Genomic DNA, 18,789 nt, shown 5'->3' with positions numbered 1-18,789 from the left:
TCCCTGCTCTTATATTCTATGCCTCAGCTAATCACAGAATCACAGTGAAGAGGCCCTTCGGGCCATCAAGTCTGCACTGACACGTGAAAAATACCTGACCTACCTACCTAATCCCATTTACCAGCACTTGGCCCATAGCCTTGAACGTTATGAGGTGCCAAGTGCTCATCCAGGTACTTTTTAAAGGATGTGAGGCAACCCACCTTCACCACTCAAGACCATCACCACCCTCTGGGTAAAAAAGTTTTTCCTCACATCCCCCCTAAACCTCCTGCCCCTCACCTTGAGCTTATGTCCCCTAGTGGCTGACCATTCAACTAAGGGGGACAGCTGCTCCCTATCCACGCCCCTCATAATCTTGTACACCTCGATCAGGTTGTCCCTCAGTCTTCTCTGCTCCAACGAAAATAATGCAAGTCTATCCAACCTTAAGGGACTGGTGGACATGCACACTGAGGTCCCTCTGATCCTTGGTACCTCCCAGGGTCCTGCCATTCATCGTGTATTCTTGTGCCTTGTTTGTCCTGCCTAAGTGCATCACCTCACACTTATACGGATTAAATTCCATTTGCCACTGATCAGCCCATCTGACCAGCCCGTCTATATCTTCCTGTAATCTAGGGCCATCCTCCTCACTATTTACCACCCCACCAATTTTCGTGTCATCCGTGAACTTACTGGTCAACCCTCCTACATTCAAGTTTAAATTGTTTATATATACCACAAACAGCAAGGGACCCAACACCGATCCCTGTGGAACTCCACTGGATACAGGCATCCGGTCACAAAAACACCCCTCGACCATCACCCTCTACTTCCTACAACTCAGCCAAATCTGGATCCAACTTGCCAAATTGCCTTGGATCCTATGGGCTCTTTTCTTCATTATCAGTTTCCCATGCGGGACCTTACCAAAAGTCTTGCTGAAGTCCATGCAGACTACAACAAATGCATTGCCCTCATCTACACACCTGGTCACCTCATCGAAAAATTCAATCAAATTGGTCAGACATGATCTCCCCTTAGCAAAATTCAGGTATATAAACTCTGGGGGAACAAAAAAAACCATGGTCAGGTTTAGAAGATTATTATATTTTGAGACTGTGACTTTAAATTTAGGGCAAATTGAGGGGGTCATGTGACCTGCTCTTAAGTCTACCTGACATTAAGTCTTGGTAGTTTGATTGCTAGAGATCAAAAGAAGGCTTAGATTATTTTACTGAGAAAGTGCATGGCATTTTGGCTTGGAGACAATGGCAGCAGTCTTCGATTTTACAATGTGTAGACTCTGGAATCTCCCAAGTCCCAGAAAGGTGTTAAAAGTCTAAACAGTTGTGCTGTAAACTGTCCATTTACTTCTAACATGAAAGGGAGTTGGGGTACAGAATAGATAATTAGCTTTTCCATCTAGATACAGCGCTAAAATTTTTCACGTTGCCATAGGGACAGAGGACAAAGGAAGCCACTTTTAAGATGAGGTTACAAGTTTCCCTACACATCAATGAATGTCACAGACAGACAGCAGTTTTGTGTGGTCAGCAGAGAGAAGAGGTTGCTTGGCTTTGTGAGGTACCACAGGTAGATGCGGGAAGGACACTGGCTCCAGTCGAAGAGATGTATATTGTAGCCTTCTAAGGCTTCCAGCAGAATCATCCTGGCATGACTGGGGCAATAACCATCAGAACAGAATTTACTGCTGGTGGTAGATTTAAGGAACTCTCCGAAAACTGTGGAAAATACCTGGAGCCGGTCTCTCAAAGTTACAACTCGGCAAAACGGGGAATAAGGGAACCCATTGAAAGTTGAGAGCAACCATTAACTATTTGCTATAAGGAGTGCGCAATGTAATCCATGGAGAGTGCAATATGTGCTAAGGGGAATGTTCCTTTCTGTAGTTTAAAGTGTAAGTTGCCTGCAAAAAGAAAACAGCATTTAGTCAATAGTGCATGCTTAGTAATTTACCAAAAAAGTTTCAAAAAGTGAAATCTTTAGATGCCATTCTTTCAGCTAGTATGTGGAGGTTTGAATCTCGTTTTAAAAGTTAGCAGTGTTTACAGCGATCATAACAACTGTAAAGTACAAAGAAATCTGGAAAATCTTTCTCCAACCCCCTCAAGCAATCAAAACCAGTCCAAGGAGAAAATTAACTGTCACTTGGAAGAACGTGGATTAATAAAGTGATACCAACATGAATTTGCTGAAAGACAGGATGCAACTTGTCTAATGAAATCTGAAGATAGGTCAGGCCTGAAGCATTAACTTTGTTTTTCTCTCCACAGATGCCGTCTGATCTGCTGAGTATTTCCAACATTTTACGCATGACAAGCATGACAATTTTAATTCTTCAATGAAATAATGCAGAGGGTTGATGCATATGATTTGTCTCTATGGACTTTCAAAAGCCACCATTTTCTACAGGACCACATAAATTTTCTTAGCAGTATTGAGGCAGATGAGGATACAAAATTTGCCAACAGAGAGAAAGCAGAGTAGTGGTAAATGTTTATTTCCCCAGACTCAATGGGAACATAGTGCTCTTTCACAGTAGTCAACATTAGGACTGCTGCTCTTTTTTGATATGCATTAACGGCCTAGACTTGATATAAGCAAAGTTTGGAGACAAAACAAAACTTGGAAACGTAGTAAACAATAGGAGAAGGATTGTAGCAGTCCTCAGGAGGACTTAGACTGGTGAAATGGGAGGACACGCATGGCAGGTTAAATTTAATGCAGAGAGGAGACCAGAAGTTGGAAAGCTGGAGAGGGCCGAGTTTGATAAAAATCCCAGAGTGACATCACAAGAAAAACAAAGTCACTGGGAGGTGAGAAACTGCTGTTAGAGAGGGTCTTTAAGTAGCAGAAAATTAGAAAAATGCATTATTTTAAAAGAAGTAGCTACTTAGAATTTTAAGGGGCATACACAGCAATAGGGAAGTCAAGTCAAGGCCAGGAAAAATAAAGTAGTAAAAGTAAACTACAGTGACATAAAGTTAACATAAAGAAAGTTCACTGAAGACATGGCAGGACAGCTCGGTCATGCGAAACGTGGGAAGTCATGAACGCTATTGGTGTCCTAGGTGACCATGTGCAGGAAGTGTCACCAGCTGCAGAAACTTGAGCTCCAGGTTTCGAAGCTCAAGCAACAGCTGGAATCGCTGTGGCGCATCCATGAGACTGAGAGTATGTGGGTAGCACGTTCAGAAAGTTGGTCACACTGCAGTCTAGGAGCCTGGAGGCAGAAAAGGAATGGGTGATCACCAGACAGTCTAAGAGAACTAGTAGGTAGTGCAGGAGAGTTGGAAGATATCTGTACAAGCCAAACAGTCTACACTTGAACAGGACAGGGACGAATATTCTCACAGGGAGATTTGCTCGTGCTGTTGGGGGGTGCAGGGAGATCTTTAAGCGAGATTGGCAGGTGGATGGGAATCTGAGGGCAAATTCAGTGCAGGGAATGGGAGATAGAAAATTAGTGAGTGACCCTGAAAGACAGAAGCAGCACAGGTTAAAAAGTGTACAGCACAGGAATTTGGCAGTGTTATAAGATATATACGTAAATGCAAGGAGTATTGCAAATAATGCCAATGAGCTGAGGGCACAGATTGGCACATGGCAGCATGATATTGTCATTATAATGGAAAATTGGCTTAAAAAGAGGCAAAAAATGGCAACTCAACATCCCTGGATATAGAGTTTTCAGGCAGGATAGAGAAGGGGGGGATAAAAAAAGGTGAGGGTGTAGTATTATTGGTTACAGAATCAATTACAACTGCAAGGAAAGATATTATACTAAATGAAGCATCAAATGAGGGCATCTGGGTTGAACTCAGAAATAAAAAAGGGGCAGCCACACTGCTCACAGTGTACAACAGACCCCCAAATAGTGGAAGAGAGTTGGAAGAGCAAATATGTAGGCAGATTTCAGAGTGCAAAAACAATAGGGCAGTAGTAATTGGAGACTTCAACGAGCCTAAATCATTTGGGATACAAACAGTATGAAGGGCACAATCGAGGTCACAAAATTCTTGAACTGCATTTAATAGAACATTTTTAGCCAGCATGTAACAAGCCCAATGAGAGGGGGCGCAATTCTATATTTGATCTTAGGAAATGAAGCTGGGCAAGTGGATGAAGAAGTAGCAGATCATCATTTTTGAAATAGTGACCATAATACAGTTAGATTTAGTATTATTATGGAAAGGGACAAAAATAGAACAAGAGTAAAAGTTTAAAGTTGGGGGGAAGACAAATTTTTACAAAGCTGAGGGATGAACTGGCGAAAAGTGGTCTGGAAACAGCTACTAAAAGGGAAAACGGTGTCAAATCAGTGGGAGGCATTCAAAAGTAAGATTCTACGGGCACAATGTAGAATGTCCCCACAAAGAAAAAGGGTGCCACTGCCAAATCTAGAGCCCCCTGGTTATTCTGAACAATACAGGCAAGATAAAGCAAAAAATGAAAGCTTATGACCAGTCACAAAAAGCTTAATAATGGAGAAAGCCTAAAGTGTATAGAAAGTACAGGGGTGAAGTAAAAAAGGAAATTATGAAATCAAAGAGAATATGAAAAAATATAGGCAGGTAAAATCAAAGAAAACCCAAAGATGTTTTACCAATACATTAAGAGCAAGAGAATAACTCAGGAAAGGATAGGGCCTATTAGAGTGTACGTAGTAACTTATATGTCAATGCTGAAGCTGTGGGCAGGGTTTTCAATGAATACCAGGAACTGAACCGGACTATCCATTTAAATACTGTGGCTACAAGAGCAGGTCAGAGGCTAGGAATCCTGCGACAAGTAACCTCCTGACTCCCCAAAGCCTGTCCACCATCTACAAGGCACAAGTCAGGAGTGTGATGGAATACTCCCCACTTGCCTGGATGAGGGCTGCTCCCACGACTCTCAAGCAACTTGACAAAGCAGCCCACTTGATTGGCACCACATCCACAAATATTCACTCCCTCCACCACCGATGCACAGTAGCAGCAGTGTGTACCATCTACAAGATGCACTGCAGTAATTAACCAAGGCTCTTTAGACAGCACCGTCTAAACCCATGACCACTAGAAGGACAAGGGCAAAAGATAGATGGGAACACCACCACTTGGAAGCTCCCCCGCCAAGTCACCCACCATCCTGACTTGGAAATATATCGCTGTTCCTTAACTGTCGCTGGGTCAAAATCCTGGAACTCCCTTCCTAACAGCACTTTGGGTGTACCTACACCATATGGACTGAGCAGTTCAAGAAAGCTGCTCACCAGCATCTTCTCAAGGGCAATTAGGGATGGGCAATAAATCCTGGCCCAGGCAGCAAAGCCCATATCCCATGAATGAATAAAAAAAAACATTTGTCTCTATCTTCAAAAAGGAAAGGGATGATGCAGACATTCTAGTTAAAGAGGAGGAGTGTGAAATATTAGGTACAATAAGCATAATCAGAGAGGAAATACTGGAGGGACTGACATCCTTGAAAGTGGATAAATCACCAGGGTTGGATGGATTGTATCCCAGGTTGTTAAAAGGAAGCCAGGGAGGAAATAGCAGATGCTCCGAGGATTATTTGCCAATCCTCACTAGATACAAATACATTGTACGATTATTTAAAAAGGGTGCAAGGAATAGGCCACTCAGTCTGACTTCAGTGGTGAGCAACTTATTGGCATCAATTCTGAGAGACAAGATAAATGGTCACTTGGAAAAGCATGGATCAGGGCTGGTCAGCCTGGTTTTGTTAAGGGAAGATGTTGTCATACTAATTTTTTGAGGAAGTAACAAGGGAGGATTGATGAGGGCAGTGCAGTGGATATTGTCTACATGGATTTTAGTAAGGCATTTGACAAGGTTCCGCACAGCAGACTAGTCAGAAAAGTGAGATCCCATGGGATACAGGGGGCGGTGACGAGTTAGATCCCAAATTGCCTCAGCGACAGGAAACAAAGAGTAACGGTCGATGGATGTTTTTGCGAATGGAAAGGGGACTCCAGTGGTGTTCCACAAGGCTCAGTATTCGGTCCATACTGTTTGTTGTATATATTAGTGATGTGAACTTAAGTGTGGGAGGTGTGATTGGGAAATTTGCAGATGATGCAAAACTTGGCCGTGTAGTTGATAGTCAAGAAGATAACTGTTGTTTCCAGAATTATATCAATGGTTTGGTTGAGTGGGCGGAAAAGTGGCAAAATGGAATTCAATCCGGAAAAGTGTGAGGTAATGCATTTGGGGAGGGCAAACAAAGCAAAGAGCGGGAGATATTGAGAGGGGTTGAGGAAATGAGACACCTTGGGGTGCATGTTCGCTGATCCCTGAAGGCGGTAGAACAGGTGGGTAAGATGGTAAAGAAAGAATATGGAGTGTTTTGCTTTTTTGGATGAGGTATTGAATACAAAAGCAGGGATGTAATGCTGGACCTGTACAAAATGCTGGTATGGCCACAGCTGGAATTGTGTACACAGTTCTGGTCACCACATTACAGGAAGGGCATAATTGCTCTGGACAGTGTACAGAGGTTTACAAGAATGTTGCCACGGCTTGAAAATTGTTCTCCTTAGAACAGAGTAGACTGAAGGGGTGACCTAACTGAGGTGTAGAAATTATGAGGGTAGAAAAGGAAGACCTGGTTTCCCTAGCTAAGGGGTCAATTACCAGGGGGCATAGATTTAAGGTGATTGGTAGAAGGATTAAAGGGGACATGAGGAAAAACTTATTCAGCCAAAGTGTGGTGGGCTTCTGGAATTCCCTGCCTAAATTAATGGTGGAGGCTGAAAGATGGGGCAAATGTTTTTAAAAAGTACTCAGCAAGTTGTCATAATCTAGAATGCAGTACCTTAATGGAAGAAGAATCAACAGCAGCTTTCAAAAGGGAATTGCATATATACTTAGTAGGGGAGTAGGTCTACTTGAATAACTCTTTCAAAGAGCTGGGACAGGCAGTTAAATGGCCTTCTGTGCTGCTCTATCATTCAATCTGTGCCCCAGACAACAATCAGTCCAGGTCCCTCTTAACAGCTTGCAGAATCACCACATACCCAGAAAGTAGTGAATCTTTGAAATGGTTGATGACCTGTGGGATAAAGAAGGAATACCTATCATTTGGCAGATTCCTACTTCTGTGTAGTTTAAGCTCCTCTCCTCCTCAGTCTATCAAACTGAAATAACCTATTAGACCAGCAACCCAACTCTTTGTTTACTTTACATATCTCCTCTGAGTGTACATTACTTGAAGGTAAATAAATTCAGTTAGTTAAGCCTGAGTAACAAAGATTCTTTAAGCTAGGAATCATTTTTATAGTTGTCTTCTGAATCTTATCTATGGCCACGAATGTGAAGGGGCCAAAACCATGCACAGTACCCCAGATGTGGTCGGATCAATGATCTCTATAATGACAGTTTGGTGTCCTTTGGTTTGTATTGAATGGTTCTCTTTAATACAGCCCAATATCCTCCTTGCTGTGGCCAAGGCTTCTCTGCATTTGTTGTGAACTTTAAGCATTATGTGTATTAATAGCACCAAGATCCTTTTCTCCCTCAGTCACTTTCGATATTATTCCTTGTAAATATTAGGAATATTCTGTGTTGTCTTATCCACATAAATTACACTGCATTTATCCAGGTTAAATGCCATTTATCATTGTTTGGCCCATTCACCCAGTGCGCCGATTTATTTTGCAACAGACTGTAGTGAATTTGGAGTGACTCTACAGTCCTAACTATTGCATAAACTTTAATGTCACCATCAAACTTACTAACCATATCCCCAACAGCACAGTCCAGGTCATTTAAGAAACAGTGAACAGCAGTGGGCCTAACACCAAAACTGGGTTGACACCACTGGTAACCTGCCTCTGGGCTGATCCACAAACATAGGTTAAAACAAGGAAACGTATACAATAATTAAATTGAGTGATTGAGGAATAACAGTCTTGAAGAAAATTTTGTAAAAAAGTAATCTACCAGAAATAATTATTTTAGCTTCAATTAAAATCAAAGATTGGTTACAACACAGAAGGGGGCCATTCAGCCCACTGTGTCCATACCAGCTCTCTGAGAAAGTTAATCCTGAAATTAAAATCAACCTTCATCACAGACAAGCATTCAGTTACCAGCTGAGGTAGGAGCTACAATTAGCCACAAAGGATTCAAACGTAACACAAAAGATAACTGTAATTAGAAACCTGGAGAATTTGTTTCAAGACTCAGCTCAAAGTTGGAAAGTTTCGTAACTCATCCATAGTTAGTTGGCAAACTGAATTTGGTAGCCCTTGTTCCAGCTTTGAAAAGCAGTGTCATTCTTCAATCAGATTCAAAAGGTTTGGCTCTACAACTCTTCAGTGAAGTTCAGTAGAGGCACAGAAAATAATAAAGATGTACCAGGAAATGGTACATTACTGTGAAATGTGCTGAAAGGTTATGCAAAGGAGCTGCTAAATTACCCAAATTCAATGCAATAGTTCATTAACACGCATAGCTCTATAAATGCAAATACATGTATCTTACACATCCCATGGTGTTGTTCATAGTACACTGATGGACACTGCTTAAACTCAGTAATATTGTGCCTTGTTGCACATAAAGCAACAGGGGAATCTGTATATAACATGGCCTAAGATCTTACTGCTGTAAATGAGGATTTTGAGGGTATTTTGTTTTGAAGAGGCTTCTGCAGAAACAAGTAGAAAAATTCCTTTTGACCCCCACCTAGAACAGCAATGTGGGACAGTGAAATATGATGGACACTCATTATTTTAAATAGTAGTTAACCACTGGTGTTATCATTAAAGCATTGGGAAACTACTCGTTGAAGATGTGATTAGAAATTGAATGTCGCAGACATTTACAGGTTGCTGCAATGAAGTAAGGGGGATGTATGTGAATATTTTAAAGCCAACCCATTTGAATGGATATTACCCTATTGTTGTGAGCATTGAGAGATGAATGAATGTCTTAGGATAGATCCAGAAGTGCTAGAAACATTTCAATGAGATGCCAGACAAGTGTCAAGTTTTTCAATTTCAATCTGCTGATGCTACCAGGAAATCTGGACCTAGACCCACAAACTTCCTGTGTTTTCTGATCACGTTCACAGCCTCATCAAATTGCAGGATACATATTTTGATTTCCTCTGTTACTAGTTAGCTCTGAATGAAATAGAAAGTAAAGCCGAAGGACAGTGCTCCTGATTTACCAGTTCCTCAACAGTTAGTCATCAGGATAGCAGCTGGAACCTCATGGACCTGATCAAACCCCACATATAATACAGGTACAAATTTCTGTTTAGTGTCAGTAGAGTCAGCTGAGTTGACGTTTTTAACTTCACAAATTGAGGAGCTAGCACAAGTTAAAAATGCCTTTGTCACTATTATTTCTCATAAACTTGTATCATAATGTATTGTCCAAATTACACTGGAGTGTTCAATGTACCATCTTGCAAAGTGTAAAACATTAGAGGGCTTCAGTTGAACATAGTTACTTAAGTACTGGACATATCTAGGCACACTAGTTTGTGGAATGCAAATGGGGTACTCAAAGGAAGCAAGGGAAGAAAGAAGGAGCTAAGTCACATGAATACAAGTGGCTTTCATGGTCTGAAGACATCACAAAGTACTTCATAACGTGCAGTCACTGTCTTTTTGCAGGCAAACATAACAGGCAATCTGAGTACTCTTACAGCAGGGGGAAGGAAAGAATGTGAAAGGAGGAAAATAATTAATCTTCAAGCCAATACATCATTCCAGCCCCAGAAAATGTGGTTGACTCTCAATCCTATCTGAAGTATATCTGCAAGCCACCATCAAGATTTTGTCTCATTCGTGCTACATATGAGAGTAGGCTCAGTCCCAAGGGCTGCAACTGCCAAACTCATGCTATCGTAAGGTGGTGGGAGAACCAATTTGAGGAAGTGACTCAGCTGACTTAATTTGCACTTACGTACCTGTCATAGACACACCTGTTTACATTACTTGGTGCAGAGTTCCCACCCTTGACCTGCTCTTATAGCCACAGTATTTATGCAGTTGGTCCAGTTCAGTTTTGGGTCAATGGTAATCCCCAGGATGGTGATAGTGGAGGATTCAGCAACGCTAGTGCCATTGAACGTCAAGGGGGAAAAATGGTGAGAGGCAGTTGGAGGTGGTCACTGTCTGGCACTTAAGTGGCAGGCAACATTCACGCCACACATCAGTCCAAGCCTGAATGCAGCAAGACCTGGACATGGACATGGATTGCTTCAGTATCTTAAGAGTCATGAATGGTACTGAACACTGTGCAATCGTCAGCAAAATTCCCCACTTCTGACCTTATGATGAAAGAAATATTCTAAGTAGCTGAATATCGTTGTGCCTCGGAGGCTACCTGAGGAATTCCTGCTGTGATGTCGTTGGCATCAGTTTTTCCAGCAATTTTTGTTTTTGTTTCAGATTTCCAGCATCCGCAGTATTTTGCTTTTATGTTATAAAAATCCATCCTTTCCTTTAGAGAAAGAAATCTGCCGTCCTTACCTGTTCTGACTCCAGACTCTCAGCAATGTGGTTGACTCTTAACTGCCCTCTGAAATGGCATAGCAAGCCACTCAGTTGTATCAAATCAAAGTCTCAAATAAGGAATGAAACCTGGCAGACCGCTCAACATCGACCTAGGCACCAGAAATGACAATGGCAAACTCAGTCCTATCGACCTGCAAAGTCCTCCTTACTAACGTCTGGGGGTTAGTGCCAAAAGTGCAACAGCCTGACATAGTCATCCTCACGGAATCATATCTTACAGATACTGTCCCAGACATCACCATCGCCAGTGTTGGGTATGTCCTTTCCCACAGGCAGAGCAGACCCAGCAAAAGAGGTGACACAGAGGTGTATAGTCGGGAGGTAGTTGCCCTGGGGGTTCTTAACATCAACTCTAGAACCTATGAAATCTCATGGCATCAGGTCAAACATGGGCAAGAAAACCTCCCACTGATTACCACGTACTACCCTCCCTCAGCTAACGAATCAGTGCTCCTCCGTGTTGAACAACACTTGGAGGAAGCACTGAGGGTGGCAAGGGTGCAGAATGTTCTCTGGGTGGGGGACTTCAATGTCCATCACCAACAATGGCTTGGCAGCACCACTACTGACTGAGCTAGACGTGTCCTAAATGACATAGCTGCTAGACCGGTTCCCCATGGCAGGTGGTGGGGGAACCAACAAGAGGAAACAACATACTTGACTTCATCCTCGCCAACCTGCCTGCTGCAGATGCATCTGTCCATGACAGTTTCGGTAGGAGTGAACACCACACAGTCACTGTAGAGACAAAGTCCCGCCATCAAATTGAGGATACCCTCTATCGTGTGGTATGGCACTAACACTGTGATAAATGGGATAGATTTCGAACAGATCTAGGACTCAAGATTGGGCATCCATGGGGCACTGTAGGCCATCAGCAAACAGCAGAATTGTACTCAAACAATCTGTAATCTCATGGCCCAACATATCCCCCACTCTACCATTACCATCAAACCAGGAGAGCAACCCTGATTCAATGAAGAGTGCAGGAGGGCATGCCAGGAGCAGCACCAGGCATTCATGGAAATGAGGTGTCAACCTGGTGAAGCTATAAGACAGGGCTATTTGCATGCCAAACAGCGTAAGCAGCAAGTGATCAACAGAACTAAGTGATCCCACAATCAATGGGTCGGATCTAAGCTCTGCAGTCCTGTCATATCCAGTCGTGAATGGTGGTGGACAATTAAACAACTCACTGGAGGAGGGGGCTCCACAAATATCCCCATCTTCAATGGTGAGAGCCCAGCACACCTGTGCAAAAGATAAGGCTAAAGCATTTGCTACAATCTTCAGCCAGAAGTGCTCAGTGGATGATCCATCTTGGCCTCCTCCAGAGGTCCCCAGCATCACAGATGCCTGTCTTCAACAAATTCAATTCATTCTACATGATATCAAGAAACAGTTGAAGGCACTGGATTGTGCAAGGGCAATGGACCCTGACAATACTCCAGCAATAGTGCTGAAGACTTGTGATCCAGAACTTGCTGCGCCCCTAGCCAAGCTGTTCCAATACAGCTACAACACTAGTATCTACCCAACTATGTGGAAAATTGTCCCGGTACGTCCTGTATACAAAAAGCAGGACAAATCCAACCCAACCAATTACCACCACATCAGTCTCCTCTCGATCATCAGTAAAGTAATGGAAAGGGTCATCAATAGTGCTATCAAGTGACACTTGCTTATCAATAAGCTGTTCACTGACACCCAGTTTGGGTTCCGCCAGGACCACTCAGCTCTTGATGGTTCAAACATGGGCAGAAGAACTGCACTCTTGAGGTGAGTGAGAGTCAACGCTGCATTTGACCAACTGTGGCATCAAGGAGCCCTTGCAAACTTGGAGTCAATGGGAAGGCTCTCCGTTGATTGGAGTCATACCTAGCACAAAGGAAGGTGGTTGTAGTTGTTGGAGGTCAGTCATTCAGCTCCAGACCATCGCTGCAGGAGTTCCTCAGGGTAGTGTCCTAGGCCCAACCATCTTAAGCTGCTTCATTAATGGCTTTCCTTCCATCATAAGGTCAGAAGTGGGGATCTTCGCTGATGATTGCACCCAATGTTCAGCACCATTTGCTTCTCCTCAGTTACTGAAGCAGCCCATGTCCAAATACAGCAAGGCCTGAAAAACATCCAGGCTTGGGCTGACAAGTAACATTCACGCCACACAAGTTCCAGGCAATGACCACCTCCAACAAGACAGAATTTAACCATTGCCCTTTAATGTTCAATGGCATCACCATCACTGAATCACCCACTATCAACATCCTGGGGATTACCTTTGACCAGAAATTGAACTGAATTAGCCATATAAATGCTGTGGCTATCAGAACAGGTCAGAGGCTAGAAATCCTGCAATGAGTAACCTACTTCCTGATTCCACAAAGCCTGTCCACCACCTACAAGGCACAAGTCAGGAGTGTGGTGGAATACTCCCCACTTGCCTGGATGAGTGCAGCTCCAACACTCAAGAAGCTCAACACCATCCAGGACAAAGCAGCCCACATGAGTGGCACCAAATCCACATTCACTCCCTCCACCATCGACACACAGTAGCAGCAGTATATACCATCTACAAGGTGCACTGCAGTAATTCACCAAGGCTCTTTAGGCAGCACTTTCCAAACCCACGACCACTACCATTTGGAAGGACAAGGGCAGCAGATAGATGGGAATGCCACCATCTGGAAGTTTCCCTCCAAGTCACTCACCTTCTTGACTTGGAAACATATCACCTCGCCTTCACTGCCGCTGGGTCAAAATCCTCAAACTCCCTTCCTAACAGCACTGTGGGAGTACCTACACCACAAGATGCAGCAGTTCAAGAAAGCAGCTCACCATCACCTTCTCAAGGGCCACTAGGGATGGTCAATAAATGCTGGCCTAGCCAGCAAAGCCCACATCCCATGAATGGATTAAAAAAAACCCACTTTGCTGATGATGGAGAACAGAATAATGGAACGCTATTTAGCCAGATTGGATTTGTCCTTTTTGTGGACAGGACGTACCATGGCAGTTTTCCACAACATTGGGTAGATGTCAGTGTTGTAGCTGTCTTGGAACAACTTAGCTATGGACACAGGTAGTTCAGGAGCATAAGTCTTCATCATAACGGCCACACTGTTGTTAGGGCCTGTAGCCTTTGCTGATTACAATGAACTTAGCAGTTTGTTGATATCACACGGTGTGAACTGAATTGGCTTTAGACTGGCATCTGTAATGTTGGGGACTTCTGAAGGAGAAAGGTGAAGGCTAGGTCATGTCCAACTAAATCAGTTGACCTTTGAGGAGGTCACTGACATGGTGGATAAATGCATGTCTATTGCTTGGATGTTGTCTACATGGTCTTCTACAATGTATCTGATAAGGGTGCATACAATAGATTATCAAAAATTAGAGTGCACAAAATTGGAGGTAATAAACTGGTAATTGGTTCGGGGCGAGAAGACCGAGAGAAGGGTGAAGGGCTCATTCTTCAATCTGCAGAATGTGGCAAGTGAAGTTTCCCTGGTATCTGTACTGAGGTCTCAGTTTTTCACTGTATATCAAAGTTTTGAATGAAGGAGTAGGGAGTTTGTCAATGATATTCATTTTGGAGGTGCTATAAATCAATTAGATTGGAGGAGGAAGTTACAAAGGGGCAGACAGACTGAGCTAGTGGGCAAAATTATGGCAGACAGGATTCAATGTGAGGAGTACATGGTCTTTCACTTTAGATCTGAACAAATCATGATATTTTCTTCATTCTGAGGGGCTAGCAGTTGTGAAAGAGCAACGGAATTTAAGTATCTATGCCTACAAATGCCCAAGAACAATTCTGCACCAAACAATTAGGGAGTTTCTTCTGCATAAGAAGTTGACTTGATAAAATATTATATTTAGCATTATTTTAAACAGACAAAAATAAATGATTTTGTCAGGAACTGCTTTTCTTAAAAAAATGTCATCTTCATTCAATAACACAGGGTTTCTCTCAGAAATCACTTCTACAAAACTGTACCTGCATCCTCAACCCTATGCCAAACATGCAACTCCATTTCCACTGTTGACACCAGCTTTTTCTTGAACACTGCTTTCCCCTCTATTATCATGCCCTGCTTGAAAATGTTAACCTTGATCTCTGCTGTTCTCTTTAGCTGCTGCCCATCTTCAAGTTCCTTTTACCTTTAAGAGGTGCTCAAGCATATCACTGCCACCCAGCTCAGTATCATCTTTCATCACTTTGCCAGACTCATTTCAATCAGTTTCCACCTTGCCTTAACCATTCTGATCTGTGTCACTAACAATATTATTTAAGATTCCAACTAAGGCACATTATTCCTCCATCCAATGTGATGCATCACTCCAATGTCTTCCATGATTTCTTTTGTGAAGTTTTAATCTATGCCACCACCCTCACTTGGTTCCACTCTAACCTACCCCAATGTAGTCAACACATAACTTCTGCTCCAAACCGCCCTAGGCCACCACCTCATGTGTAACTCAATGTTCTGGTCCGGATCTCCACCTATTCTACATCCACGTGAATGTGCAGTTTACAAATGCATGCTGGCAATACACACAAGCTCCAATTATCAGTAATACAAAAGCAACATATTGCAGGTGCTGGAAATCTAAAATGAAAACAGAAAATGCTGGAAATGCTCAGCAGGTCAGGCAGTATCTGCAGAGAGAGAAACAGAGTTAATGTTTCAGGTCAGATCTGATAAAGGTCATCAACCTAAAATGTTAACTCCATTTCTTTCTCAGCATATGTTGCCTGACCTAAGTATTTCCAGCATTTTCTGTTTTTAATCTCTAATTATCAGTCACTGCACTCAATTTCACCACCCAATACTGTCTGATTACTGATTGCTTGATGTCAAAGCCGTGGATGAGAAAGCATATCTTCAAACAATATAAGCAAGGCCAAGGCCATGCTTTCAACTTCCACACAGAAATCCACCCACTCCTTGCTGCATATTCAAGATGAGCCCAACAGTATATAACGTCAGTATACTAACCTACCAAGTGTTACTTTAAAATGCATATGATACCCATCACAAAGACCACCCATCATTATCATAGTATTCCCCATTCTGCCTTTACCACACTACCCACCATTATTGCTTAAACAGTATACTCAACTCCAGGCTCAACTTTCCAGCTTATCCAAAACAGCATGACCATGATCCTATTCTTCATTAAGTCCTAGCTCACTGTCCCTGTTATCCTGTCAATTCGCCAAGACTCCCAGTCCTTACAAAGCATTTAAATCAAAATGCTCATTCTTTAAAGGTAATTTTCTCCATGGACCTGTCCCACTGTACCTCAAACCATTTCCAGCACTATATGAATATTTTACTTATTCAATTCTAGTCTTCTTGATATTTACCTTTCTTCATTCTAAAATTGGTGCAAAAAGGATGTACTTCTCCAGAACCACCGCAGCTCTACTCACGACTGTCATGATGGCTTGGATCCACTAATATTACCTTTATTCAAGCCCTCAGTGATAACCCTGTGCAGTGTGTGACCGACCTTGGTCAGTCAACTAATTTAAATGATAGAAACAGCTGCAGCAACCTTGCACCTGCCTATTGCCAGCTCCTGGATCTATCAAGCCTTTATTTTCTTCAGCCTGCCTGCACTGCTGGGTGATCTAAACTTGGATAGCTCTGTGTCTTTTATCTGGTTTCAACCAGTATCAGTTTCCCCAGAAACCTGAAGTTTCAGTTTTCCTTCCCGTTAGACTCTGACTTTAAAAATACAAGCTTTGAAACAAGGATCAGTGCATCTAACAGAACATTCAACAAGACACCTATTCAGATAACAACTGCACATCCTCCCTCACTGGTCCCGCAGACCACAGATTCCATCACACTACAGAAACTGTCCCAAACCCTCTGCTTTGCTACTCCTCTCCTATATTAAATATGCGTGATAAATCAGGGATTTATAACGGTGTATGTAAAATATACAAACATATTCACATCCTAAATGGATCTATCAGGAGATGGCTGTTCTGAAAGGCTGCTCTGTTTCCTAATCTCACTACATCCCAGTTGCAGTTCATACACAATGCTGCTACTTCATGGTGAGAATTGCCCATAGCAATGTTTGCTGCTACAGCAGGGCAATATTATCAGGTGGGGCAACTAGAAACAGTACTGCAAGATGAATAAGAGTGCTTCTGTGTACTTAGATGTGGAGACCCTCTTCATACTTGTGTGAGTGGGCTAAAAGGGAAAGAATACCTCAGCGAAATGTGAGCATAGCGACGATAAGAGACTAGTGATGGAATGATTAAGAATGAGTTAGAAAAGGTTGATTGCTCTTTAAACCAGCAGAACAGGTTACAGTGGATCTAAATGGGTCTGACAATTGAGGTACGTTTTGAGCAAGTATATTCTTATCTATGGATTAAACCAAATTGTTTGAATTTTCCCAACAAAAATTTTATTGGATTAAAAAAAATATTGGTTCTGGACTGGAAAAAAAACAGCCTGCATTTTAGAATCTACAAGTTTTAAATTATCTATTGGCAAGAGGAGGATCTAATATTCGAAAAACATTCTGGAAATGTAATTGGTTTGTGTTTTGACAGGGCAAATGAAACTAAATTTTCAGCCTCTGGCCCTCATATGAATGCAAGCTGTTGCCAAAAATCAAGAGATGTATAATGAAATTAATTAAATTTGGTTTCAATTGAAATTAATATGTTGATGTAATAGGAATGGAAAATAATGCAAGTGGCTAAAACGCCTAATAAGTGCAAAGATTTTTGCGAATATAACTTAAACCCAATCCAAGCAAATGCAAACGTTGCCAATGAATTATGACACCCTACAAAAACATCTAATAACATTAGTTTGCACGATTTAGGATCATTCGCACATGAGGAAAGTGTAGCCTTGGGTGTGAGATAATATTCCACCCTACCAGAAATGGCAGCTGTGGGTGGGTGGCTAAGCAAACAGAAAAGAGCTGGCAGCCTCATTTCAAGCATGTTATCCACGTTATTTCACACTTATGGGGGGGGGGGGGGGACCGAAATTTGAAGTGGAGCTTCATGCTTTTCCAGTAACAAACACAACAATAACAGTCCTAACAAGCGAGTCGTGGACACATTCAGCCTCAAAACAAAACCATTATTCAAAAGTAATTACTACAATGAACAGTTTCAACCTTTTGTACTTTTTTAACCGAACAAAAACATAATCCACATTTGTGGTGCATAAATAAGCCGTGGACTAACAAACACAAAATGCAAGTTTAGGCCACAAAACAAGTGTCACGGAATACAAAAAAATCTGACAAATAACCATAAACCTTTCCCACACGAGGAACAGGTTACAGAACAAAAAAAATATGCAGTGAACATCTTACATTTGGTTCTGGACTCCGAGAACAGTAATTGGTAAGAAAGAGCGTAAAGCGGCTGCTGAAGCCACGATGATGATAATAACAACAAACACTGGGGCCAAAATGGCGACAAAGCAGGCTGCAGGGCAATAACATTGGCTGCCTACCTACCTCCACAGGGGGAAATACTCGGCGTCAACCCCCCCTCAACTCGACTGCTTTCCTCTTTTTCTTCTTCTCCTCCTCCTCTCTCTCGAGTCGTGCGCGTCAACCAATGTATTTCCGATAGATTGCTGCTTTTATATATATGTGTGTGTATATATATATATATATGATTAGCCTCTCCAATGCTGCTGCCGCTGCGCCGCAATTTTTCCTCCTCCTACCTCTCCGGATGCTCGTGCTCGACACTCCTCCCGCTCGTTCACTCACTCGCGCGCGCGCGCTCGCGGGGATTCCACCAAAACACGGAAGGAGGCGTCAGCGAGCGGGCGGGGGAGTCACGTGCCGCTCGGTCCTCTGACGTCACAATCAGCGAGCATTGTTGTGTTTTGTGCTGTGTGTCCATCAGCCCTCCCCATTCCCTCGGCGGGCAATGCTCAATTCGCCCACTTGTTTCACTCTGTGGAACAACGCGAGGGGCTAGAAAATTTGTGGCACCCCCTCGAGCTGTCTGCCTAACATGGAATATATACTGCGTATATCAAGAGTATTTAAATTGTATTGAGGCACCTCATAGAGGAACATGCTGTATGCAGAAAAGTTGAATTCTATTGCACTTTCTGTAATTTTTCAAATTGAAATGCTTTTTGTCCTCAGGCTGGATGCCTGACATGCAATGTATATTTTAAACATAAAGAGTCTTACAATTGCATAGAGTGAAGAGTGGAACATACTCGTAGAATTTTATT

General features: G+C 42.5%; 1 protein-coding gene across 4 annotated transcripts in view; it reads right to left on the bottom strand.

Moving 5' to 3' along the window:
• The window catches only part of gpbp1l1 (GC-rich promoter binding protein 1-like 1), an 80,111-nt gene extending 61,797 nt beyond the window's left edge, over positions 1–18,314 (bottom strand). For 2 of the 4 annotated variants that reach the window (XM_041208539.1, XM_041208542.1), the window contains exon 1: positions 18,050–18,314. The gene's annotated coding sequence lies outside the window, so the exon portion shown is untranslated. Of the gene's footprint in view, positions 1–17,902; positions 17,995–18,045 lie in introns of those variants that run through there. The other 2 variants (XM_041208541.1, XM_041208540.1) reach the window with 2 other exon arrangements.
• Between the last annotated feature and the right edge of the window lie 475 nt (positions 18,315–18,789).

The sequence above is a fragment of the Carcharodon carcharias genome, chromosome 16 (genome assembly GCF_017639515.1).
Source record: "Carcharodon carcharias isolate sCarCar2 chromosome 16, sCarCar2.pri, whole genome shotgun sequence".
NCBI lineage: Eukaryota > Metazoa > Chordata > Chondrichthyes > Lamniformes > Lamnidae > Carcharodon > Carcharodon carcharias.
The sequence above is the reverse complement of the archived record's forward strand: the minus strand, read 5'-3'. Positions and strand labels throughout refer to the sequence as shown.